The sequence below is a fragment of the Felis catus genome, chromosome A2 (assembly GCF_018350175.1).
Source record: "Felis catus isolate Fca126 chromosome A2, F.catus_Fca126_mat1.0, whole genome shotgun sequence".
NCBI lineage: Eukaryota > Metazoa > Chordata > Mammalia > Carnivora > Felidae > Felis > Felis catus.
In genome coordinates, this window is record NC_058369.1 from 79,213,905 (window position 1) to 79,240,120 (window position 26,216).

The 26,216-nt window shown below is 47.3% G+C and overlaps 1 protein-coding gene across 11 annotated transcripts in view; it reads left to right on the forward strand.

The window, feature by feature from the left end:
• The window catches only part of ATXN7L1 (ataxin 7 like 1), a 248,244-nt gene that overhangs the window by 161,966 nt on the left and 60,062 nt on the right, over window positions 1-26,216 (forward strand). Inside the window, exons 1-2 of one of the 11 annotated variants that reach the window (XM_045052265.1) lie at window positions 20,990-23,063; window positions 23,164-23,294. The exons of 5 other annotated variants lie outside the window; for them this stretch is intronic. The gene's annotated coding sequence lies outside the window, so the exon portion shown is untranslated. Of the gene's footprint in view, window positions 1-7,537; window positions 7,561-7,601; window positions 8,059-17,022; window positions 17,642-18,668; window positions 18,785-20,989; window positions 23,064-23,163; window positions 23,295-26,216 lie in introns of those variants that run through there. 5 more of the 11 variants (XM_045052266.1, XM_006929126.5, XM_006929127.5 and 2 more) reach the window with 5 other exon arrangements.

Sequence of the window (26,216 nt, forward strand, 5' to 3'; positions counted from 1 at the left end):
ATGCATGCAGGGTAGGGGCAGACAGAGAGGCGGGGGGAGAGAATCCGGAGCAGACTCCATGCCACTAGTATAAAGCCCAACGTGGGGCTCCAACCCACGAACCGTGAGATCATGACCTGAGCTGAAATCAGGAGTCGGACACTTAACCAGCCGAGCCACCCATGCGTCCCCGTAGTCCATTTTTAAGAGAGATACCAGTTATCCCATGGATGTGGATAAACTTGGTGGAGAGAACGGCACTAACAAGAGTTAGGGGTTATTCCTGTCCTTAAAGCCAACATTGGTTTATGGTTTGATTTGACTCTGGCTTGGGGGAAAATTAGCTTTGGAATATAGATCATGTCTGCTCTTACACTTGTCTTCCTATAGAATGGAGGGACCCGTGTGTAGCCTGTTTCTTCCAGGGAAGCAAGAGCCATCCCCTTACCGCTTGGGCATTTACTTTTTCCCTTAATTCCATCAGAGAAGAGAACATGAGCCTTACAAGTAAAACCATAAGCCCTTCTTTGGCCTTAAAGTGCATTAATGTAAAGAATTTCCAGTAAAGATTCAATGTACCCTTCTTTATATGTGTAGAACTCTTGAAAGTTTGAAAAGCTATCGTAACTAGTGTGAGCCAAAGGTGAAAGGCCCCACATGAGTATACCACCTTGTTGATGCCTAGCCAGGACCAAGGTTCCCATGGCAACAGTCACAACCAAGGTGGGGATAGGGTGGGGTGCCCCTCCCCAGCAGAAGTACTGTTTTGCTTAATAATGTAGAATTTTGTTTCTTCAAAATGAAAATTGATTTTTTTCTTATTATGAAAGTAATACATTGTAAACACTGCCCAAATTTCAGGAAATATAAGAAAGTAAATATTTTGGTGTAAAACTTTATAATCATGTTTCTATGTGTATGTGTTTGTCTATGTGTTGTACATGTGTATCTGTATGCATGTATCTTATATGTTAAAAAATAAAAGTGGAATCCTATTATAGACATTGCTTTGAAATCTGCCTTTTTTTTTTTCGTTTAAAATTGGTGTGGACACATTTCACTAAATATAGATCTACATCATCATTTTTATAGCTTCCTAGCATTCCATGGAATAGATGTGTCAGCAATTTACTTCACCAGTGCCTGATTGCTTGTTATTTAGGTCTGGTTAGGGGCACAGTATCTACCCCTTTTGGTGTAATTTTTTAAAAATCAATACAAGATATCTACTCCTAACACACACACGCACACACACACACACACACACACACACACACACACGCTTCTCAGAATTCCACCAGGGGATGATTCATTTATTTATTAGCTGGTGGCCTTTGCATTTAGGTGGAAAGACTTCTGCTAGTTGAAGCATAGGGCAGGGGGAGCCGGTCAGCAACAGGACACAGGGCAGCTCAAGGTGGGAAGCCAGGCCTCTGCATCGCAAAGAGCCTGGAGCAGGCTCAGTTACTTGCCCAGTAACCTCCTCATACCCCAGAGCCCGGATCTGCTCATTCACCGAACAGCACTGCTGCCGGGAGCTTCTGTCCTTTCATAGCCCTTCAGCTGCGAAAGGGCCTAATCATCAGAATACTCCTTTCAAAAAAGAAAGACGTGCCATGCAGGCGTTTGCATGTGGCGCAGCCAGTAACAACTCAGTATCACGAGCTCTGCCACCGAGTGAAGCTCCTTGGGAACGTGTCCAGGAGCCCTTGAAGAGCACCAAGTGCCATGGGGCATCCAGGGGAGCAGCCTCTGGGCTTTCCCTGAGAAACAGCTTACACTTAGCTTGTACAGGAACCTAGCACACTTGATGGTCTGATGTCCAAGTTTGGCAAATTAGCACTCTGGGCAAGACTACGGAGGCAGGCCCTGCCAGTAGAGAGAAGTGACACCAGAGTGCAGGAAAAGGGGAAAGGCACAACGTGGGGAAGCCGAAGCCCCTCTTGTGCAGGGGCAAATCACCCTGCTGCAAACTGCAGGTACTACCCATGATGACGAGGCACTTAGTTCAGGGAGACCAACATTTTTTTTTCTTTATTTTGAGAGAGACAGAGAGAGCACAGGTGAGTGTGAGTGAGTGGAGGAGGGCAGAGAGAGACACACAGACAGAATTCCAGGCAGGTTCTGCACTGTCAGCACAGAGTCAGACTGGGGCTTGAACTCACGAACCATGAGATCATGACCTGAGCTGAAATCAAGATGCTTAACTGACTGAACCACCCCGGCTCCCCATTGACCAACATTTTAAACGGCGGAATACAAGAGAAAGTGTCAGAGTGTCTTTTACTTAGTGAAGATAAATGTTATCTTTTGAAACTCTGGTCACATCCGGGTGCTCATGTTAGGGCAAAGCGTAAAATTTGTGACTTCAGGTGGATCAGGGTCAGGAAGTTTGAAGGCTACAGATGTAGGACTCTGAAGTCATCACCACTTTACAGCAAAGTTTAGAACGGAATGCCCTGAACAGTGATCTTGAGTTATAAAAAAAAAAAAAAAAAAAAAAAAAAAAAAAGGATCAAATAATGTTCAAAGTCTACCATTTAAGAGGACAAAGTACAGTGAGATGAAGATCTTTTGGAAAGATTTCAGTTACAAAGTGCCTCCAATTTTTTTTGAAGATTTAGTGTTTTAAATTTTAAATGGAAAGCCTTTCTACCTTCTCCCTAACTTGAATCACAAACATAACTTTTAAAAACACAAAATCTGAGGTGCCTGGGTGGCTCAGTCGGTTAAGTGTCTGACTCTTGATTTTGGCTCAGGTCATGATCTCACGGTTCCTGAGTTCGAGCCCTACATCAGGCTCTGTGCTGTCAGCATAGAGCCTGCTTGAGATTCTCTGTCTCCCTCTCTCTCTACCCCTCCTCCACTTGTACTCTCCCTCCCTCTCTCTCTCTCTGTCTCTTTCCCCCTCTCTCAATAAGTAAACTTAAATAAAATAAAAACAAAATTTGACTGGAGGGGAAGAAAAAGAGAAACCCGAAAAATTAAAATAATTAATTAAAATAAATTTTAATTAAAACACCAGGTCTGAGATACATTTAAGGTGAAGGCATTCACCTTCCAGGTACACCTAATAAGGTATGCATATATCTTTGTGATGGACGTTAAGAGGAATTTCACTCATTCATTCAAAACGTGTAGTGAAAACTCACAGCAGGGCTTCTATGCTTGGCTAGGCATCAACCTCCAAGATAAAGGAGACTTGGGATTGTCCCTCAAGGAACTTACAGTCCAGTAGTCCAGTTCCAGTCAACCCACATGTAAAGCCATTTTGCAAATTGTGTACAATACGGCTAAGGCTGGTTGAAATTGATACTCTCCTAAAACCCTAGGGTATGTGGCCTCCGAATGTGTACAGCCGGCCCCATGGCTTTGGTCCTGAATCCACATCAAGAAGGATTAAGCCAAAAGCCAGTCCCAGATCCAATCAGGAAGGCTGGCACAGTCCCTGTAAATCCAGGCAAAAGTGAAGAGCCCTGAGCTGGGTCGCAGGTCCTGACCTGAAAGTGTGCAGGACAACGTCAGGGGCAAGAACCCAGCTGCTGGCATGCTTATCTTGCTTTCTGTCTCCTGTCACCTCAGGCCTCTGTCTTTTTTTGGCTCTATCCTTTTCCTGACCAGCTTTCCATATATCCGGGCCATGTTTTGAAGACCTTACTGGTCCCGGACCAGCTTCCTCCTCTGTGTATGTACTCAGATGCAGCTCCCTTCGCTAGGGGGAGTCCAGATGCCCAGAGTGTGGGCCCAGGGTCCTAATTTTGTCTCCATCCACGCCATCTTCCTCCTGGATGTACTGTCCTCACCTGCCTTCCCAAAACCACTGTACCCATCAACACAGTACTACTTGGCTGGTCTAGGGTAGAACTACCTCTGTTAAGCACACCAATACTAACTACAAGTTTCTGTTAATATCCCATATCCCTCTCTTCTACTAATTGGATAATTTAATTTTGATTAATTTGATACTTTTGCTAATTCGATATTACAGATTCAGTGGTCATGCCTCATGAATTTTCACAAGTTCTGATTTTAAATCTGTCTTCCCTAAGTATACCAGTGCCTGTCAAACCACGTGTTCTACTTTTTGGCTTACGAAAAAACGGACTCTATGCTCCAAGGAGTCACAAGTTATGTGGAAATATTCTACGCATTTTGTATCTTGTAAGCAATCGAGTTTTCTTGCTGAGACTGTTCACATTTACCCAGTCCCCGTATTCTTTTTAGGCAGCATGGATGCAAATGTCATGTGGTCACCAAAACAACCTCAACTAAACCAGTCAGAGGGGCCACTTGGCATCCCCCCAACCAAGAGCCTCTCCAGTCACCAAGAGCTTGTGGATTTGGTTGGTCCTCACCATCTCTAGGCTGCTTTAGACACTTTGAACGGAAAGTCCACCTCGACACCCAGCTTCCCTGGCCTTTGGTTCTGTGTTTTGTAGTGTTGTGTTTTCAGGGAGGAAGGAGGGGGAGAGAGATTCATAAGGCAGTGACTGAACACTCGAGAACTTTGTAATCTTCACTTCCTGACTGTCACCCCTCCTGCCTTCCCCATTCGGCATCTCTGGTCATGGCCCTGAGACCAGGGTTCCCGACCAATGTTCCCATTCACCCTTACAAGCCCTATGGCCATCTGCAGGAACTCACCACCACGTCCCCTCGGAGGAAGTGCCCCAAACCTGCAATGAACTAGTTCACAATGTACCACACAATAGTAATATCATTTTCTGTCAAGCCATGAGTGTCCACTTGCCACACGCAAGGAACAGGACAGCGGAATCCTTCGTTTGGTCCAGTGTTTTCAGTGGCCTCTGCTACAAGAGAACTCAACAGAAGCATGACTCGGAAACACAACTGTTGAAGAAGATATCCACCAAATAGTGTGCTAAGCCAAATCCCTCCTACAATGCAACACAGCACAGACAGCACACCTTACAAATGTACGTGACATGACGCCCAGTGTGGCAGACCTGCTGGGACATTCCACGTGGTCTCCTCCTCAGACTGGGATTAGATGAAGAGCCAGGGATTACCATACCGGTACACTAATCAAATCAAAGAAGGACAGGGTGGAGGTCGTCGCTTCCTATTGGGATAGTAGCTCTGGAGTACAGATGTCTGAAGCTCCCAGGTGTGGAGGGAAACCCTCCTGTGTTTGAGAGTTGCAATCTGAGCCTGCTACAGAAAAACCACGAAGACAGGGATTTCTGGGAAAATCTAGTGAGATGCTGTGCTTTTATAATACAGCCACTTTTGTGGCCTTTTTAGTTCGATCATTATGTGTTCTGGAGACATGATAGAGGCAAGGAAGAAAGGCCAGGTTGGGAATTAGGAGACCCAGTGTTGCTTATAATTTGCAGTGTGGCCTTGGACGTGGTTTGTAGTCTCTCCAGAATCTCAGTGCACTTGTCTAAAAATGGAAATAATAAAGCCCGCCACTTTGAAAACGCTTTGTGAATATAAAACACCACACCAGCACTCTCTGAGCCTCGGTTTTCCTCCTTGGTTGAATGGGCCCTGCCCATTCAGGGTGTTTCTGAGGATCAAATCATATAATGTACATGTAAACCATGAGGTCTATGTGAAGGACACAGCTCACAAAAATTCTGGTGTCACTTTGTGGGGTCAGTTGCCAACCCAGAGGCCAGGGCTGGTTTGAGACTCACTTTGCCCGACCTGAATGGGTCAGCCCTTCCCGCTCCCCCCTCCCCCACCCCAGCCTTCTTCCTCCCCAGCTCCTTCCTTTGTCTGGTATGCTTTAAATTACCTTTGCTCTTCCCTTTTGATCTGTCTGGCAACTGCCCTGTTTCACTCCAGGGGTTCTCCATTTCAGATCCCAGAGAAACCCTGTCTATATATAGCTTGTAAAAAAAAATGTGATTTCCCTTGGGAGGAAAGTGGGAGCTACCATGTGCGTTCACGTCCACCATCATTATACTGGTGACCCCCAGAACGGGAGACACAACATTTACTCTCCAGAATAAACATGAATATGGCCCAAGGCTACAGTAGCTTTTATAAACAACCTGTTACTACTTACTGCTTTTCTCTAAACTCCTGGAGTGGGGAAGTGGCAACATTTTATTCTTCAAATCAAAGACAGGTGATAGATAGGGATGATAGATAGATAGATAGATAGATAGATAGATAGAGTGGACCAAGAAAGAATTCCCTGAAAATTTAAGCAAACAGGCATTTATTTGGGCAATTAGAATTGCAATTGAAGAGACAGATTCAAGTAGAATCTGGACCATGTTCTGAGGACGACAAAGAGAGGGCAGGGCTGTATACTCAAGGCTGCGAGTAGAGTTCTCATTCAGATCCTCTATGCAAAACAGGGATTGAAACTAGGTTAACTGGGATTGGTTGGGTTCATATGCAAATAAGGGATGGAAACTTGTTTGTTGCAAGGGCTCTTTTGGAAGTGAAGAGTGAGGATGATTCTGGTGCCGTGATGAGGGGAAGTTAAGTCCCAGCTGAGGGCTTGCAGCTGGCTGAAAGGTTTTTAAAAAGTTCACGGTTCCTGCGAGAAGGACGTGCACAAATTCCTCCTCCCTTATGGCCTCCTGACCCTATTTTAAAAAGAGACTTGCTTAGTTAGGCTTGCTTGCTGCGTTTTGAAATCTCCTTTGACAGAGAGGTAGATAGATAACATAGATAGATGGATGGATGGATAGATAGATAAATAATGGGAGGAGGGCTTGAGCCCACTCAGCGATTTAAAATTTTTCACTCTGGGGCATTTGGCCGGCTCAGTCAGAAGAACATGTGACTCTTGATCTTGGGATTGTGAGTTCGAGCCCCAAGTGGGGTGCAGAGACTACTTAAATGAATTTCTTCTTAACTTAAAGTCAAAGTAACGTAAAATTTCTCACTCTTACATCTACGTCCCAGTTCTCTTCGAATTCAGTTCTCTCGAATCCTCGCATAACTCTAAAATTTTATCTGGTTAATTGTCTTGGTCCTAAAATGAGACCATGCTTAATGCACTCTGGGAAAGAAATGGAAAACCTTGTTAAATAAGCGATTCAAGCATTCCTTTTTATTTTGCCAGATGAAAACAGTTTATTCACTGTCACCAAAAGAACACAGGCTGCAGTCCCGATGAAGGAGAAAGATTGACCCAATCAACCCTAGACTCCAAGGGGACAGGGAAACCTTTCTCAGGACCAGGTCAAGAAACAGCCCAGGGACACTGCCTCCTCCGTTTGCTTCCTGTGTGGCTCAGTGATCTCAAGGCACGGAGCAGGGAACTTGGAAGTCCCTTTCCTGTGTCCTGAAATCTCCATTCAGCACGCCCCTTTTTTTTCTCCTGTGGCATTTGCCAACTTTCAAATTCCGATGCTCCTGCCGTCACCCCCAGATGTGCACCAAGGCCTCAGCATTTGCAAAGTCTCTCAAGTCAATCTCTAAGTAAAAGATGCTTCAAGGAAGCACCCAGTTCCTTCTGCCTAATAACTGAAGTGTGTCATGTGACACCTGCCCCTCCCCCCCACCAATTCTCTCTGAAAACCCCCACCCACCCCACCAATAAACTAGGTTGACGTCTGTCGTTTATCTGCCAACATCTACATTTCCTTCAAGGTGGTAATCTTTTGCTTTTGTTATTGAAGTTCTGCTTGATTCTTAATTGTTACCCCATAGCTTTGGAGCCTGCATAAACAGTTAACAAAAACACGGCGCACGAGGCAGCCGTTTCGCTTTCTGTGCTTGTTGTTCTTGGCACCGGGTCAGTTCTATGAACTTCTGGTGTCCAACTGGTAGGACCTGAAACTCTGTGTTTAACAAGTGCCTGTAGTCAAAACAGTTGGCGTGTGCAAGCTCGGGCCGCTGGTACTGCTGCGGCTGGTCAGCCCGGTCCTGGACTGTGCAGAACACCGAATCACGTTGCTGCGTTTTGGGGCTGGGCTTTTGTTGTTTCGCTGTTGGGTTTGTTTTTTGTTGTTTTCTTTTTTTCCTTTTTTTTTTTTTCCTCTTTTTTGTGATGGCATCCGTGCTAATCTGGATCTCTTCAGGTTCCAAAAGTACAACATGTTTACAGTCGACGTAGAATCAGATTAAGTTGGCAGCCTGAGTCTCTCTGTAAGTGGTTTTAGTTTACATTTCTTCTGCTAGCAGGATGTTTTGCATAATTTTGCTGATCCTGGGTTATTTATAGACTTTTTTGAAGAAACGGGGATGCATGAGAGTTTTCTGTTCTAACTGTGGAAAGTGAAATCCGTTTCTGCAGTGAGGAGGGAAGGCGGCCGGGCATGTTCAGCAGAGGGTTATTTTAGCTCTTGAAAATTAATTTCTCCTCGAGGTCACTTGATAACATTCCGGAGCCTACACTCCAAGCCACTGACATCAGATACCCTGATGATTGTCTTAGGACGTGTTGTTTTCCTTTTAGTCGGTCAGAAATGGAGCAAAATGAAAGTCATGATGCCATTTCCTCCGGGGCGCTCTGGGAGGGTGGATGCAGTGATTGGGTATTGTTTCAAACGTCCGAAGTGGGTTTGCGGGGGTTGTTTCGTCCCACCCTCGGGCACTGTGTCTGCTGGCCACCGCAGCAGCCTGCCCAGAAGCCGGTTGGCGGGACCCACCGAGAGCCTGGGGGAGGGGCAGAGGAAGGACAGCCGCCGGGAAGTTAGTGGGCTATTCAAGTTTGTCCTCATCTAAATGACAGTGATACTCAGGTGTTTATAACATTTAAAAAAAAAAAAAAGTCATCAACTGCAGGATGGCTTAGTGGCTAATGCATTATCGGTTTGATCTTCTAGCCTGGGGGTAGCACCTTCTGGTAGCACCTTTGGCTACTCCCCCCCTTTGGGGGGGGTATGAATGGAAGGAAATCTGGGCACGTTCGAAACCACTACGCCAGGATGAACACTGTGTGAAAGGGTTTCCTATAATATTTACTAGAACAGTTGGCTAAAAATTGCCTTGCTTTGCCCACTGAATGGCTGTGTGATTAAATCACCCCTTGACAGTGTACCTTGAGCCCTCCCATCTCTGCGCCGGCTGCCGCCGGAATTTGCATGGGTAAGTAGCACGTTCATCAGCATAATGAGTGTGGAGTCCCCAGTCTAATGGTCCAGGAGAACGCCGTAATTGAGACACTTCATTGCGCCTCGGGTTAAATATTTTAAACCAAACAAATCGAGAAGGAGGGAGAAAACGGGAAACATCGTTTGGGCTGCGTGAAAGGCCTTCTAACTGGGGAGTCCGCCCTGATTGGGGTCCTTGGGCCCCTCACAGACAGGTCCACATCTCCTCTCACCCCCACCATCATCGACTCACACCCGCAAATGAAAATGGATGGTTGAGCCGGAAATTTCCGAGGTAGTGAAAGTGACATTGTTGTAACTGCTAAGTGCTGCCAAGAGCCGATTTTCTTCTTTCTCTTCCATGTTTCTCTCGTCGATGGGAGAGTGGGTTCTTTTTTGGAGTTGTTTTTGGTTTGATTTGGTTTGGTTTTTGGCCTCCGCTAACCTTGCAGAGAATGGCGATGAGGCTGTCTTGCTTTTGGTCCTTGAGTGTGGAGTGTGCCCTCTGCTTCCTCACGGTAGCCCTGCCGCTCTGGTGAAGGACAAGTTAAGACCTTTGGTCCCAGCAGAAAAAGACTCGTACAGCGGGGCTGAGGAGCTGGCACTCAGGCCCAGACATTTAACATCAGACCTTGGCCTCCTCGCTACCCCATCCAAACCCACGAACTGCACTGATGATGCAGGAGACCTTTTGTTCTACTGTGATTCTAATCTGCCCCCGAGGATGCGGCCCCTACGACACTTCCCTTTTCCTCCTCCTGTATTAAGATTGAGCTAGGATTTGAGGCTCACCTTTTGGAGGCCCCAGGTTTGAGGCATGTGTTGGTTTGTGTGCCTGTCAGCCAGCAGTGATTATGGGGGCTCCTGCCCTGCTGGGTAAATAAACTCATGGCCAGAGTGACTGAAGAGACATGAAGGAACCTACCTACCTTTATGACAGTGTTGAAGCAGGATGGCAGTGATGACAGAAAGGTTTCCCAGTCATCGTGCCCTGGGGCTTTTGCATTTGAATTAGCCAGACCCGCCCACTTCAGGACCGTAGAGAAAATGAAGGCACTGCTACTTGCCAGCCTCCTAGACTTTGTTGCCCCTCCCAGGCCCTCCAGACATCTGCCCGCCAACAGCTTTCAAATACCCTCCTTCCACGCTTTGGCTGCCTCTGCCGGTCTGGAGAGAGCTGTGGTCTGTGTCTGGGCCTCTTGGCAGCATTAGCATTTGTGGGTCCATCTTCTCTCCTGGCCCCCAAGGAGTGGTTCTGCTGGGCCCCACACTCAGTGGGAAACCCAGGATCTGTTAGGGTCCTGCAGTCTGCCGGAAGGCCAAGGCATCCGGGGCAGAACTTGGAGATTGGGTGGGTCCCTGGCCAGAGGCAAATTTGGGCCAGATGGTCTGAGTTGGTTTGTCAAACCTGTGAGGGTTTGGTGGCTCTCCACACTCTGGTGGCTACCTCACTCTGCTATTGGCCCACTCATCCCCAAGGTCTTAAGCTTTTCTGGAACAGCAGCAATAACATATAGATTAGGCAGAACCCCCAAAAGTAAGAGGCCGAACAAGAAAATAAGCCAATGGAAGGAGTTGGTTACTCCTTGGCTGTGGCTTAGTCACCCTGTTTCTGACCAGCCCCTCGTGCACCTGCTGACCAACTCAGCCTCAGTCCACCAAGGCAGGCAGGATTTGCCAGTTGTCAAGGACCAGTAGATTGCCCCCACTTTGACCTTGTTACAGTTTGCCATCGAAGTGGCACATCCCAGACTAAGGAGGGAGATATATTTGATCTATGCCATGTCAGAGGGTAGGAGTCCCTTGTCCCCTGTCCTCCATACTATACTTTTTCTCTCCAATCTGGTGAACAGGAAGGGCTTTTAGGTAAATCAACTGTATTAATTTGCTAGGGCTATTATAACAAAATACCACAGCCTGGGCAGCTTGAACAACAGAAATTTAATTCTTCACAGCTGTGGAGGTTAGAAGTCCAGAGATCAAGGTGCCAGCCACGTTGGTTTCTCCGGAGGCCTCCCTCCTTGGCTTGTAGATGGCCATCTTCTTGCTGTCCCTTCATCAGGTTGTTCCCCTGCCCCCACCCTCACCCCTTCCATGCACACACCTAGTGTCTCTTTCTCGTCTTATGAAAGGACTCCAGTCATATTGGATCAAGGCCCACCCTCACTGGCCTCATTTGAACTTAATCACCTCTTTAAAGGCCTTATCTGCCAATACAGTTACATTCTGAGGTATTGGCAATTGGGACTTCAACGTATGAATTTGGGGGCAACATAATTCAGGCCATAACACCAGCCAACTAAGCCTGGTCCCACCTCAGCCCCACTCATTAGCAGCATCAGAACACTGCAGTAACCGCCATGATGTAGAGGTTCATCTGTGACTTATTCCTGCACATGTGAGTGTGTAGAATCAGGCACCATCTCTCTGTGTGGGTGCACAGTCAAAGGGAACGCAATAAGAAAAAGACAAAACATGTTCCTAGTCACAAGATGAAGTCACCAGTGGCTGTGAAAAGTCTGAGTTAGCTTTCAGTGTGTTCTATTATGATCTTTAGATGACTTCAGCAGCCCACCCATCTCGAGGAAGGCTGTTGGAAGGGTGGGTTGAGCAAAGGTAGCTCACAGACCAGGGGGCCCCAGAAGTCATCTGACAGAAAGTGTTACCTTCCCTTCTGAGCCTCTTCCTCCTGGTGCCATTCTGGGCAAACTCCCTGATATGTGAATAGATTCGTTTGCATGATCTTCTCTGGGTCTTGCCAACAACTATGTATATATATTTAAATCTGCCCTCAGTGTTCATTCCCTGTGGAAGTTGGGAAACCAGCCTTCCATGGACTAGGAGAGGAGAAGTTAGCCAGTTATCATTTCCCATTTCAATGGCTGCTCTTTCCCCAGGGACTTGTGGTTGGCCATTGATCTTCCCTCCCTCTTCCCTTGCTATAGGACATCTTTGACCTGGAGATGCTAGGGGCCAGCAGGTTGACCTCTGGTAGCCCTTTCCAAGAATTTTCGCCCAAGATCTTTTCTTAGTAAAGAACATTTGTTCCCTGAGGATGCAGCCACTCTCAGCCAAGACCAGAGCAGAGTTTCTAGGGCTCCATCCTGAGAATGGCAGCCACCAAAGCCTGGTGTTCTTAGAAATTGCCAATGGGGACAGAAACCCAAGGATGAGTTGTGGTCAAGCTACAGGGGATCCTGGCTCTTCAACACCTGCCAGGTTCCTGCTGCAGATGACTCAGGTTCTGGTCTCCACGAGGGGACCATGGAGAGATAGTGTGTTCCTGCAGGCTAGTGGAGGATCTATTACCCTTTGTGAGCCAGCCTGGATTTTGGTCTGAGACAAAAGAGAAGGTGATTGCTGTAGGGAGAGGAGGTCAGGAATCAGCTGCTCCGTGCTGGCATCCTGAGTGCCAGAGGAGGTGGGATCTGGGTTATTTGTAACGGTAATAATCATAAAACTGCTCTTTTTTGTATGCATGGCCTGACTCAACTTTTAGACCTCTTTTACATGCCTGATCTCATTGGCTCCTCCTTATGGCCTTGGAGAGGCAGGTATTGTTAACCCCAGAGCATGGAAATTCTGGAAGGAGAGCCCAGGTTGAGACTCCAGCTCCTGGACACCAGTGCTCCTTCTATTGATTTCAGCTGCCTAATGTCTGTATTTGGTTGCCAGTAAGGAGGTAGTTTGCAAATCAGAAAACCTGGTTTGTGTGTTTTTTCATTATATTTCTTGTCAGTTATCAAAGCCACATTCGATTGCTCATATGTGCAATGCATCGCTCTAAGACCCTTACGCTTAATCATTACCACCACTGGTAAGAGGAGGGCTGTTGGTAGCCCCACTTGTCAGTTGTCACTGAGATCCTTACTAGGGAAGAGGAGGAAGTGTGGGCTATGTGACACACCTGCCCTGAATGGTCAAGAGTGCTGTTCACAGGTCACTGTCACGGAGGGGGATGTTGCACACTGCTTGGCTGTATCTTTTTCCACATTATAAGCAAGGGTTTGGAAGAGGAATGGTGTTGGTGGCAGGCCTATCAAGTTTTCAGGGGCCAGATTTGGGAGGGTGAATGCATACATGAATGGGTAGAGCAGTAGACTACATCCAACCAGATGACACTTTTTTTTTTTAATGTTTTTATTTATTTATTTTTTTTGAGACAGAGAGAGACAGAGTATGAGCAGGGGAGGGGCAGAGAGAGGGGGAGACACAGAATCTGAAGCAGGCTCCAGGCTCTGAGCTGTCAGCACAGAGCCTGATGTGGGGCTCGAACTCACGGGCTGTGAGATCGTGACCTGAGCTGAAGTTAGATGCTTAACTGACTGAGCCACCTAGGCGCCCCTGGATGACACTTTTAAAGGACACCTGTGGGTACGCGGCTTGGCAGAAAAATGTGTGAAATAAGACTTAGGGGTGGTTCAGTTGTCAAAAATAAAAAATCTAGGCTGGGGGTGGGGCACCTGAGTGGCTCAGTCTTTTAAGCATTCAACTCCTGATTTCTGCTCAGGTCGTGATCTCACAGTTCATGAGATTAAGCTCCGCACTGGGCTGTGCGCTGACAGTGCAGAGCCTGCTTGGGATTCTCTCTCTCCCTCTCTCTCTGCCCCTCCCCTACTCGCACGTGCATGCATTTGCACTCTCTCTCTCTCAAAATAAATTAACAACTAAAAAAATGTAGGTTGGATCTCTAGCTACATTAATAGGAGGATAATGTCCAGGAAAGCCAGCTAGGAGCTGCTTGGACCCCATCTGTAACATTCTTTCATCTGAGTTCCACAGTATATGAAGGACAGACGGTAGAGCCAAAGAGGACCCAGAGAACAGAATAGTGAAAATGATGTTTTGTGAGGAAGGGTTTAAAAAGACCTCTGGGTGTTTTGCCTGGAGAAAGATTTCAAGGAGCAAATATTTGGCAAGATGTCCCCTGGAAGGGAAATAAGACAGGTTCAAGGTGACCCCCACAGAGCAGAAATGGGATTCATGTGTGGCATTGCAAAGCAGCTCAAGTAGGGGAGACACTCCAACAGCCATGGAACCACCATGCTGTCTCACCTGGTGCACGCCTGGAAGGTCCCATTGGCACTGGGGTCTGCAGGGGAGAAGCAAGCCTGGGTGGCACCATGATCAGAGTGCTGAGGAGGCCATAACAACCCCAGAAAGGGTCTGGCAGGGATCAGGGAAGTGTGGGGCTTCTTCTGGCCTGTTGGGAGTCTGTTACTTTGTCCCAACCTCAAGCTCTAAGACCTGGGTGCCTTTCATGGCAATGATGATTCCATCACAGGAATGGTGATCCCCTTGATGGAAGCAACAGCTGTATGAGAGACGAGGGGCTGGCAGAGGGGGCTGTGCCTTAGTACCTGGTGTGTGTGTGTGTGTGACATTGTTTAAAACAATCACACTTCTTCATAGACCTGAGTTGACCTTGTTTGAGAACTACTATCTTAGAGTGCCTGACTCCTTAACTTAAAAATTACCTCCTTTAAGTGATTCCAAGAAAGGGTTTTTTTTTTTAAGTGTTGATTTATTTTGAGAGAGAGAAAGGGAGAGAGAGAATCCAAAGCAGGCCCCATGTTGATTTCATGAACTGTGAGATCATGACCTGAGCCAAAATCAACAGTCGGTCGCCCAACCAACTAAGCCACCCAGGCACCCCCCAAGAAGGGTTTTTAAGGGAACTCTTGAGTTATCCTGAAGCAGACTGTTTATAGTGATGCTATGAGCATTAGTGTTTTCAGTTCTTTTGGGTATGTACCTCAGGAATAGAATTGTTGGATTGTGTGGTAATTCTATGTTTAATTTTTTAAGGCACTACCATGCTGTTTCCCATAGAAGCTGTACCGTTTTACATCGCTACTGGCAATGCCTAAGGGTTCCAATTTCTCCACATCCTTGCCAACATTTGTTATTTTACGTTTTTGGTTGTTTTTGGTTATTGTTCTCTATATAGCCAATCTAGTGGGTGTGGAGTTGTATCTCATTGTGGTTTTGATTTGCTCCCTAATGACTAACAATGTTGAGCATCTTTTCATGTGTTTGTTGGCCATATGCATATCTTCTTTGAAGAAATGTCTGTCCAAGTCCTTTGTCCATTTTTTAATTGGGTTTAACCTGCCTGTTTCTGTATTTAGAATTAAGGTTCTAAACTTCCTATTCCTCAGATGCTAGAACAGTAGTAGTAAAAATTGCATCTTTTTATCTTAAACCACCTGTTTTCTGAGAACTTAGGCCACCAACTTACTCCTGGGCACCTGAGGTAACAGGAGAGAACAGGGTGAAAGAAGCAAGGGAAGGTGCTCCAGAAGGATCGAAGGGCTCTGAGAGAGTTGGCCGGTGGAAGCTGTTCACATCTCTGTCCTCCAGGTCATCCTGGAGCTCAGCAGAGACTAGGAAAGCTGTTGACATTTGTCTCTGGAATGACTCTGGCTCACAAGCCATAGAGCCTGCCCTTTCATCTGTGCAACATTGCAACATCCAGCAGGCCTCCTCCTGACAGTCCCCTGAGCAGGGTCAGTGTACCCATGAGCCCTTGACCCACTGGCCTCGCTCGGGTCTGGAGGAGAAGGCTCACAGCCTTACCCCTGGGAGCAGACTATCCCCAGGCAAAGCTGGAAGTGATGGTGAAAAGGGGGCTTAATGCCCCGTCCAGCAAAGCTGGGTCCAGCCGGTGGTCGGGTTATGCCGCCTCATTCCCATGGGCCCCATTCCAAAGACATGCAACTGTGGAAACCAGTGCTACTTTGCTATCCGGCACAGCCCCCTCCCAGTCAGAAATGGATTAATTCTCCTTCATTCTGGGAAGAAACTCTCTATAGGAGGGGAAAGGAAGCCAAGAACCCAGAAGCCCAAAGTCATGTTCTCTTGAATTATTCTCCCCGGAAGCCTCCCTCTCCCTCTTTCTTATGCTCTTACGGTTCCAGAGGGATGGTCCCACCATGGGACCATCTTACAAAGGCAGGTAGGCCCTGCCCAGGTTGTGTGACATGTCTCTAGATGATTCAATGTCCCCATGGTCTGAAGTTCTCCATAGGAGCCATACCTCTGACCCTTGTAAAGCTTTTGTCTCTTAAAAGCTTGTTTTTATTTTTCCTTAGGAGAAGGCATGTATTCCTTAGCCAGGACTGACTTAAGGTTTATCAGGTAATAGCCAGGTTTTGCAAAGAAATGTTGAATGAAACACGGGAGAGATCTCAGTAGAAGATAAAGTTGCCCAAATGCACCTTGCCACTGGGTGTTTTTGATTGAGGTGAAATTCACATAACAAAATTGATCATTCTAAATGTTTTACTTATTTGAGAAAGACAGAGAGCATGAACTGGGGAGGGACAGAGGGAGAGAGAGAGACAAAATCCCAAGCAGGCTCCATGCTCAGTGCAGAGCCCGACATGGGGCTCTAGCTCACAAACTGTAAGATCATCACCTGAGTGGAAATCGAGAGTCAGACCTGTAACTGACTGAGGCAGCCAGGCGCCCCACAAAATTAATCATTTTCAAGCATACAGTTCAGTGGCACTGAGTCCATTCCTGGTGCTGGGTCATCATCACCTCCACCTAGTTCCAAAACATTTTCATCAACCCCTAAAGAGACATTATAACCATTAAACAGTCACTCCCCACTGCCTTCGTCCCCAGACCCTGGCACTCACTGACCTGTTTTCTGTCTGTATGGATTTACCTACTCTGGATATTTCGTCTCAGTGGAGTCATACACCATGTTGCCTTTTGTGAACTATTGGGGTATTTTTGGGAACCATGCCTCTCCCCCAGTCTCCTTGCTAAGATCAAGGAATCAACTTTCTAAATTTTTTTTAATGTTTATTATTTTTGAGAGAGAGAGAGAGACAGAGAGACAGAGCAAGTAGGGGAGGGGCAGAGAGAGAGGGAGACACAGAATCAGAAGCAGACTCCAGGCTCTGAGCTGTCAGCACAGAGCCTGACGCGGGGCTCAAACTCACAGGCTGCAAGATCGTGAACCTGAGCTGAAGTTGGCCGCTTAACTACCTGAGCCACCCAGGCGCCCCAAGGAATCAACTTTACAAATATCCTGAATAAATGAAAACTCCCTGCTGGGATTGGTAATTAAACTGTCCCACAGAAGTTCAACCTTTATAATGATGTCTCTACTCTCTAAAGCGGAGGGCCACGCGTTGCAGTGGACTCTGTGCATCTGGCCCGTCGGCCCTGGGGGAAGGGGGAGTGGAAAGGCCTGAGCTCCCACGCACTGCCGGGACCAGGCCCAAGGGGACAGCGGCTGCAGGAACCGGTCCCCCACGCAGCTTGTACATGGCCATCAAGCCCCGGGGGCTGCGGCAAGGCCCCAGCCCTTCCCAAACACGGACTCTGCTCAAATCACCCTCGGAGGATTCTGTGCCTCTGACCACACCTTGTGTGTGTGCAGTTCAGGAAGACCCAAGTTCATCTGCCAAATTCAGGATACAGCCCTGACTGTTCCGGGCTTTTCTTTCTGCCTTTCCCTAATCGCATCTGGGCGGGCTCTCTTAAAGGGGAAGTGGTGCGTTCTGACTGGCCAGGGCCCTCAGCCAGGAGCCAGGAAACAGCTCCCACGAGTCGCGTTGCCCAGCGTGTCACTGGCTCAGCCTCCTTATCCAAACGGCAAGGCTGCCTCCCCAGGATGTGTAAGTGTGAGCGCAGGGCACGTTGGCCACACAGGATGGCGTGGGGCTGGGCCCAGGTCACGGAAGAGAGAGCCTGGCAGGCGGAGCATGCTGTCAACCCACCGTCCACTTAGCAAATCTGAGGTGTAGCGTAGACAGCACTGTGGGGCTGTGGGCTGGCACCGGAGCCGAGGCAGGGCTGAGGCGTGCAGTGGGGAGAGGAGCTGCCTCAGAAGGAGGTCAGGAGTAGGAGGCTGGGTTGGGGACCAGTCTATTTTGGACAGCCCTTCTGCAGACACAAGCCTCGGGGCCCGGGTAGGAGCGCAGTGGAAAATTTTGTAGCACACACCTCTCCTGGCGCTGGGAACCTCACCCACCCGTCACCCCCCCCCCATTCTCTGCATTTATGTGCAGCCCCGATGACACTTCGTGCGTATATCTACTCAGCAATTATTTCTGTCATTGTTAGGCTGTAATTTGTGTTGAGAAATATTTCAGGTCTCTTGCACTCAAACTTTTAAAACTGCTTGACACTCTCGACCTGTGATTTTCCTTGTTTCCTACTTGCAGATGCTCCTCAGCCCCGTGTATGCACACAGTGGGCCCTGGGCGAAGGTCAGTGGCCAGCACCGCCCCCCTCCCCCCCCCCCCCACCCCGCCCGGGCAGACTGGCTGGCTCACTCACTCAGATGATTGGCAGGGTACCTGGCCTGGTTTCCAGCTCTGGTTTTGTTTCCTGTGTGCCCATGGAGAAATCGAGGGGGAAGCTCACACACGCTCACGCCCACAGTTCCCAACTCAGTGCCCCGAGTGAGTGACTGATGGTAGGAAAACAGACCCTTTCCTATATTTTAGACTCCTCTCTCCCCTAGATTTTTGTTTGTACGGGGGTGATGGTCGATCTTAAATCGTGTGAAAGGCTTTGTGTTCACCGAAATAATTCAGACCTTCTGCTCCCAAAGAAGGGGGCAGAGGGAAACAGAAGGGGGCTGGGGAGAGAGCGGGGAGGGGGGGGGGAATGTGTCTCTGTACTCACATATTGGCAGGGCACAGCCACACCCTGTTTCAAGACAACTTCCTGTTTGCACTGCCAACTGTCACTCCAAGGAGAACAGAAACGGTTCCGTTATTAGTGGCTGCTGCGGGACCCCGACAGCCTGTGGGGTGAGTGGTTCTGAGTGACGCTGAGAGCTTAGCAGGGAGTGGAGACTTTGCACCTTCTGTTGTGGGAGGCTGTGGCCTGCACTGTGGAAATTGGAAGTCAGGACAGATAGAAACCGAGCAGCCGTGGCCTCTCCTTGCTCAGCCTCTGTTTTTTGAACAGTGCGCTCCCGTAGGATTCTTGTAAATGGAATGGTTTTAATTCAGGGGCCGGGAGAAGGCAGAGAACTACCCGCTTAGTAAAACCACTACTTGCATTTGTAAAAAATCTACACTTTCATGTGTTGGGGGCATCTTCTAATAAGCGAGTTGGCTCTGTGGTAACTGCCTCCTGTGTGTTACCACCAATCCTCACAGCACTCGTTTCAACACTGAACACAGGGCGAGACCCAGGGCCAACTGCCAGGGATAAGAGTGAATAAGACACCTGCCCTCGAGGTACGTCCAATGACAGACGCCCAGGCCGGTAAACCAGTAATGACATGTGATGTTGCTCAGATAGGGCGCTTCAGTGTGCTGTGGAAGCACCTGCCCACTTATAATCCTATAACGTGGGCATTGCTGTCCCCCCCCCCGTTTACAGGTAAGGACACTGGGGCTCAGGGGGTCATTTTATCTGCTAGTCACAGAGCTAATGAGTGACAGAGCTGGGATTTGAGCCCAGATCTCTCTGATTCCAAAGACAGTGGTGTTGGGTCTGCACTTCCTGTGACTCCCAAAGCTGGCCCAGAGCATTGAATCCCCTCGGGACCTTTTAAAAAGTACAGATTTGGGGGCCTTGGCCCTGCTGTCCCAAGACAGAAGAGCACTCTGCGGCACCAAGTGGTCTCTGAGATATAGGTACGGCCCGGACACTTTTTCTACCTTGTGCATGAGGATCCTCCCTCCCTGGCTTGCGGTGGTGTGGACAAGGATTTTTTTATATGCTTAGCCCAAGGCATCCGGGGAAAGGTTCCTGATGTTGCCACAAGACAGTATTGGGAAGATTCGGTCCAGCTGTTCAGGTGTTTGAGACACTGGGAATCCCTGCTTGTGAGTCCTCTCCCCAAAGACACACCAGCCTCTGCCTCCTGCTTCACCCAACTTCCGGCTGCCTGTCACACCTGTCCCTTTGGTGCCCCCAAGGGTGGGGAGGATGTCAGCTGTGCCATCTTAAGGTAGAGTCCAACAAGTATATCCTAAAGCTGGAAGCCCCCAGTTCCAGCCAAGCTTCGGTGGCTCTTGTGTTTGAACTCACGTGGCTTGTGCGGTGGGTATGTTGGGCAGTTACGGGAGGCAGTCACTCTGATGGAGAAGTTAATACCATGCGGGCGGTTCCTTCTCACCCCCTCCGCTATCACGTTGGCTCTGGGCACATGGAAACAGCTAGGACAATCAAAGCCCTGATATTATTATTTTTTTTATTTTAGAGAGAGTACGCACACCAGTAGGGGAGGAGGTGGAGGAAGAGAGACAGAGACAGAGAGAATCTCAAGCACGCTCAGCGTGGAGCCCAACACAGGGCTCGATCCCATGAGCCTGGGATCATGACCTGAGCCAAAATCAAAAGTCGGCCACTCAACCGACTGAGCCACCCAGGCTCCCCAAAAGGCCTGATATTATTAAGAGAATCGGGTCTCTGGCTGTAGGCAGAGTCCCGTGAAGCTGGAGTGCAATTCACTCACCTCAGGCCCTTCAGCCAGAAGCCGGCCTCTGAGGGGGAGCCTTCCTCCACCACCCATGGTGCCAGCCCAAGATTTGGAGAGTGTGTTCCCACCCCGAGGGAACCCTCTGGCAGTGACAGTGTCTTATCTCCACCATTGTATCCCAGGGCCTGGCACACAGTTATGTGTCAAGGAAATACTTTAAATATGAATGAATGAATGAGTGAGTGAATGAATGAATGAATGAAGTTGACTTGAACACATTTTACTCCTTCCTACCTTTGTATCTGCACCTGTGTTCTCTCCTTTGCCCTCTCTGGGTAAGGATGGATTAGTGTTGCCGTAGTTGTTATTGTTTACTTGTTTTATCTTTTTCTTATACGGATTTAAAGAGCTCTAACAAAACAGAGCCTATTAAGCAGTCCACCCACATCCTTCCCTTTTTTTTCTCATTTATCTACATCACGTATTCATATATATATATATGTGTGTGTGTGTGTGTATATATATACACATATATATACACACATATATTCCATTTTTGTTTTTATAATGCTCCATGTTTACATATTATTTGTTATATTTATAATTTCCTTGTGGATTTGGGCATACTATCTCATGCACACCTTTCCTTAGGTAGAGATAACCATCATTCCTGTCATTTTCAATTGTTTTATTTTAGATCATTCAGGTCAATTGTGATATTTTTTATTATTGTAAACAGCATCACTGAGAATATCTTTGAACTTTTGGAGGGTAGGGGATTATTTTCTTGAGGTGGTCTTTCCAGACTACAACTATCAGATTACCAGATTAAAGGCTGTGAATTCCTTTTTAGTTTTTGTCATTATCACCAGATTGGTCTCCAGAGAAATGTCATCCCTTGAAAGTACCCCAGCAGTGTGTGTACATGTGCTTATATCCCCCGAGGTCTCTATTTGCTGTGGTTTTTTTCTTCGAGCTAGATTCGGTGCCGAGTAAGGACTGGGGGCTTATCCCTGAGGGCTGATGGAAATATTTCAGGGCCCTGGAAAGTCCCTGGGACTCCCCACATCATGCCTAGCAGTGGATGATGCCAGAATTTTGCACCTTAATATAAATAACCAACAAAAGAATAGGTGAGGGGGGAATACTTGTAGACGGGAAGATGAAGAGAATCTCAAGTTATCTAAATTCAGATTGTGTCTCAGGCCAGGTTGTGTCTCAGGGTTGTGCTCAGGATTGTGTCTCAGGCCAGCTCCGAAATTGGGGAAGTGCTTTGTCGAGACTCGTGGCAGAACCTGCATTGCCTGAAGGTGTAGAGGGAGGAGGATATCCGAGCAGGGTGGCGTGATGGGAAGAGCATTCACCTGGGCCAGCCAGACCTGGGCTCTCCTTCCAAATGCTGAGGTCTGCATGGCCTTGGTCTTGTTTCATAATCTCGCTAAGCTTTAATTTCCCCCGTCTATAACAAGGAGGTAAACAGCATCCACTTTGCGGGGTTGTGCGGTAGGTTACATGAGCTGGAAAGGGTAAAAGGAGCTTGCAAGGTGCCTGACACACAGGCACTCAAGAATGCTCTTCTCCTCCTGAATGAATGGGCACTGGGTGACCAGATGACTGAGAAACCAACACAGAGCCTGGAGTGATTTGAGCCCTGAGCTGGCATGAGCCACCGACCCACAGTGACATTTATCAAAGTGCTCTGGACAGCGCCTGTTGCCTGGCTGTGCGTGGAAAGTGAAGAGGGTAAAGACCTCGTATAAGCTAATTGGAGGCAGGCACCCATGCCTTAAGGAGCACTTCCCCAGCCACTCAGACCCTGAAGTCTTTTAAAGAGATAGGTACTCTGGCCTGAGAAGGAGGAGGCACTCCAGAGGAGCTCACAGCACTCCTGGCATAGGAACTGCTTGGCACGGCTCTGCCTGCCAGTCACTTGACTTTGCTGTGTCTTCATTTCCTCCCCTGCTGAGGAAGGCTGATTCAATATGCCTCCTCTAACCACCATAGCACTATATTTAGTGTTTCAGTACAATTGTGGCAAATGAGACCACAAGCTCAGATTCTAGCCCCCACACTTCCACTTAATAGCCTTGTGACTTCAGAGCTTCTCAAAGGCAGTCTGCCTCAGTGTCCACAGCTGTGAACTGGGGACTAGCTCCCTCCCTGAGTGGCCGCAGGATACAACTAGCACAGTTCCTATGTGGTTTCCCCCATGCCGAGGGCTATGCCGTGCGCCTCACCTGCCAGCTCGTTTGCTTTTGGAAGAAGGTCCCTTGGAATTCAGAGTTGTCCTTTATGGAAGGCATCCTGACTGCGGCTGCGAATGCAGATAGAATCCATTGATAAAATAGAGCCCAGCTAATGATTGGCCAAGTTCCTGCCCTCAGAGGTGGGGGCTGAAAGAGAGTGTATACTGTCAAATGAGAAGGTCAGGTGCTAGCCTAAGCCCGAGTGAGTTTACACAACCGTGGCGGGCCACAGGTGACGGTGGTGCTCAAAGTCTGTTGGGAGGGGATTGGTCCCCTAAAAACCGTATTGGAAAATTCCCGACAAGTTCTTTCTAAGGCTGGTACAGGGAGCCGCACCGGGTGTTGGTGGCTGGCTCAGCCATTCCTGAGGCATCTGGGCTGACGTTTTCAACGCAGGATATTGATGTTGTGAGTATGAAAATACCTCCGTGAACAAGCACGAGGTGGGGGAGGTCCAAATTTTTTCTGAAACAGAATTGCCTGAGAACCCAGTGGATTTGGCCCGCAGGAAGGAAGGGGAGAGGATTGTGGAGACTCCAGGCTTCCCACACCTACCAGAGATTTCCAGAATGCTGGGAGGCAGTGTCTACGAGCCCTCCACACAGCCGTGTGCCCTGGAGTCCCACCTGGATGCTTAAGGCATGTATGGTGAAGCAGGTGACCAGCTGCCGAGGCCATGGTCTGGACTTCTTTTGGTAGATAGGCAAAAAAAGTAAAAGGGTTTGGTTTTTCATTTCTTTGGGCCTGGGGTCCCCAACACCCTGAGGCTGAGGTCTCAGGTTGTGGAGTGGGGTTGCTGACTGCTGACAGGTGTCTCTTTTCCTTTCCCTAGGGGAGCGGGGATGCCCCGCTGAAATTCCCATGCACAGTGGGTGGGAGGGCAGGGGGTGTCCTGAGGCTCTCCCCATCCACTGCCACATCTTCCAAGATTTCAGGGTGGTAGAGATCAGATCACAGGCTCTGATGTTTTCTAGTTCTGTAACCTTGGGCAACACTTGCGTCTCTGAAGCTGTTTTTTTCATCTGTAGAATCGAAATAATAATATCTCTCTTAGGGTACTTTAAGAATTAAATGCTGTAAGATAAATCAAGAGTTTAGTAGAGTGCCTGGTATATTAGAAGTTCTTAGTAAATTATTAGTAGTGTTGGCCAGAGGACAGAGGGGTGAGACCAGAGGTTGCTGATTCAAGATCAGTCACCAAGGCTGTTCTTGGTGTAGTGGGCACTTAATTCTACAGGTGTGTTCTCACAGTGATTTTTCTGTTTCCACTTTAGCAGGTTAAGTGGTACTCATATTAGCGTTAGCACTACAGATTGGTTTGGTCTTTCTGTCTGGAAAGAATGTGTTGCAAGAGCTATCAGCTATTGCAGTCTTTCACTTTGGGAACTATACCTCAAAGAAATAATCCTAAAACACTTTTTAAATAAATTGTTTAAAAAAAAAACAAAGCCAGATGGTAAGTAGATAATAAGAGAGGGGCTAAGTAATATAAAGCAATGATTGAATATTACTTCACCATTTAAAATGACCAGTATAGGGGCGCCTGGGTGGCGCAGTCGGTTAAGCGTCCGACTTCAGCCAGGTCACGATCTCGCCGTCCGTGAGTTCGAGCCCCGCGTCAGGCTCTGGGCTGATGGCTCAGAGCCTGGAGCCTGTTTCCGATTCTGTGTCTCCCTCTCTCTCTGCCCCTCCCCCGTTCATGCTCTGTCTCTCTCTGTCCCAAAAATAAATAAACGTTGAAAAAAAAAATTTTTTTAATAAAAAAATAAAATAAAATAAAATAAAATGACCAGTATATGGGAATTAGTAATGTATAAACAGAATAATGTTTGTTAAAAAAAGAATACTCCAAAATATCAATTAATTACAGTTTTGCTAATACATCTATGTATATTAACAAAGAATGAGAAAAATTAGAGAAAAAGCCTCTTTTTCTCTAAAAAATTTTTTTTCAAGTCTATAAAATATTTTAAGAGCACCTGGGTGGCTCAGTCGGTTGAGCATCTGACTCTTGTTTTTGGCTCAGGTCATGATCCCAGGATCATGGGATCAAGCCCTGCATTGGGGCTAAGTGTGAATGGAGCCTGCTTGAGATCTTTTCTCTTTCCCCCTCTGTCACTCTCCCCTGCTCATGTGCGCTCTCTCTCTCTCTCTCTCTCTCTCACTCTCTCTCTCAACCTCTCTAATTAAAAAAAAAGTCTATAAAATATTTTAATAGTGAATAAAAAATACAATGTCCTATAAACTCTTACTGGGCAGCACAAATGGAATTAGAAAAATTATAAGGATCTACCTTAGGCCCTCCCTTGACCAAAACAGAAAAAAAAAAGTAATCCTAGGGCAGGTGAGGACTTGTATCAGAATGATTGTGATATAAATCTGGAACACTTTACCCGGGACATCGCACCCGCACAGAAATATATTTTTACAAGAAGCCAAGACACCGTTCCTATCACCAGCCCACCGCCTCTCCACCAAAAGACAAAACCATGTAAGTTATCCACAGGCGGGTATTCACAGACTAGAGAAACACAGACTGAATGGGAATTGGGTCTTTCTGAAACATCCGCTCACTCTGCGCTACCCAGGACACCAGCTCTACCATTTTCAAAAGCTTCGGCAAGTGAAGTGTGAAACTCGCCTCCTAGGGGAAGCTCTGATCACGGTGACCCTAGTTCCCCACTTGAAATTCGTACACAGCCTTTCTCGCCTGCACCAGCGGCTGGCAAGCTTGTTCTCGAAGCTCAGGGGACAGAAGTACGGGTCTCTTTGTGGAATACCTTGAAATAGTGATGGATTTACTTTGGTATGAACAATAAGGAACGGGTCAAGTAGGAAATACTGCTTTAATCTGTTTATTACAATACAAAATCACACATGAAAAAAAAATTAAGGGTGAAAGGCTATTTTCAAGTTTTGATGAACATTCTCTCATATACAATTTGTTCTCCAATTGGTCATCTGAGAAAAATTCATGGAACTAAAATATAAAACCAAGATAAAAGCATATCCGTTGATTTCCTTTTTTCTGTGAATTTAGCAGTAGAATGTGCTGGCTGGGTCACTAAACAGAGAGGACGACTTTAGAATCACTGGTCTGGCTCATTCATTTTGTCCATAATGGCACCCTTCCTTGTGATTGGTCTTTGTTTACATGCATTAGTAGTAGTAAGTAATAGTAGTGGTATTTTAAAATTATAATTCCAGTATAGTTAACATACAGTGTTATATTAGTTTCAGGTGTACGTATAGTGATTCAACAATTCTATACAGAGCTCAGTTCTCATCACGACAGGTGCACTCCTTAATCCCCATCACCTCTTTCACTCACTCCCCGCACCCTGCCTCCAACCGCTGGTAACCATTAGTTTGTTTTCCGTAGTTAAGCGTCTGTTTTTTGGGTTGTCTCTTTTTTTCTTTGCTCGTCTGTTTTGTTTCCTAAACTCCACATATGAGTGAAATCATATGGTATTTGTCTCTCTCCATTTACTAGTATTATTTTTAACTCTTAGTTCGGCAAAACAAAATTTCTCATTTTCAAAGCTTTTCTTCCACCAGAGC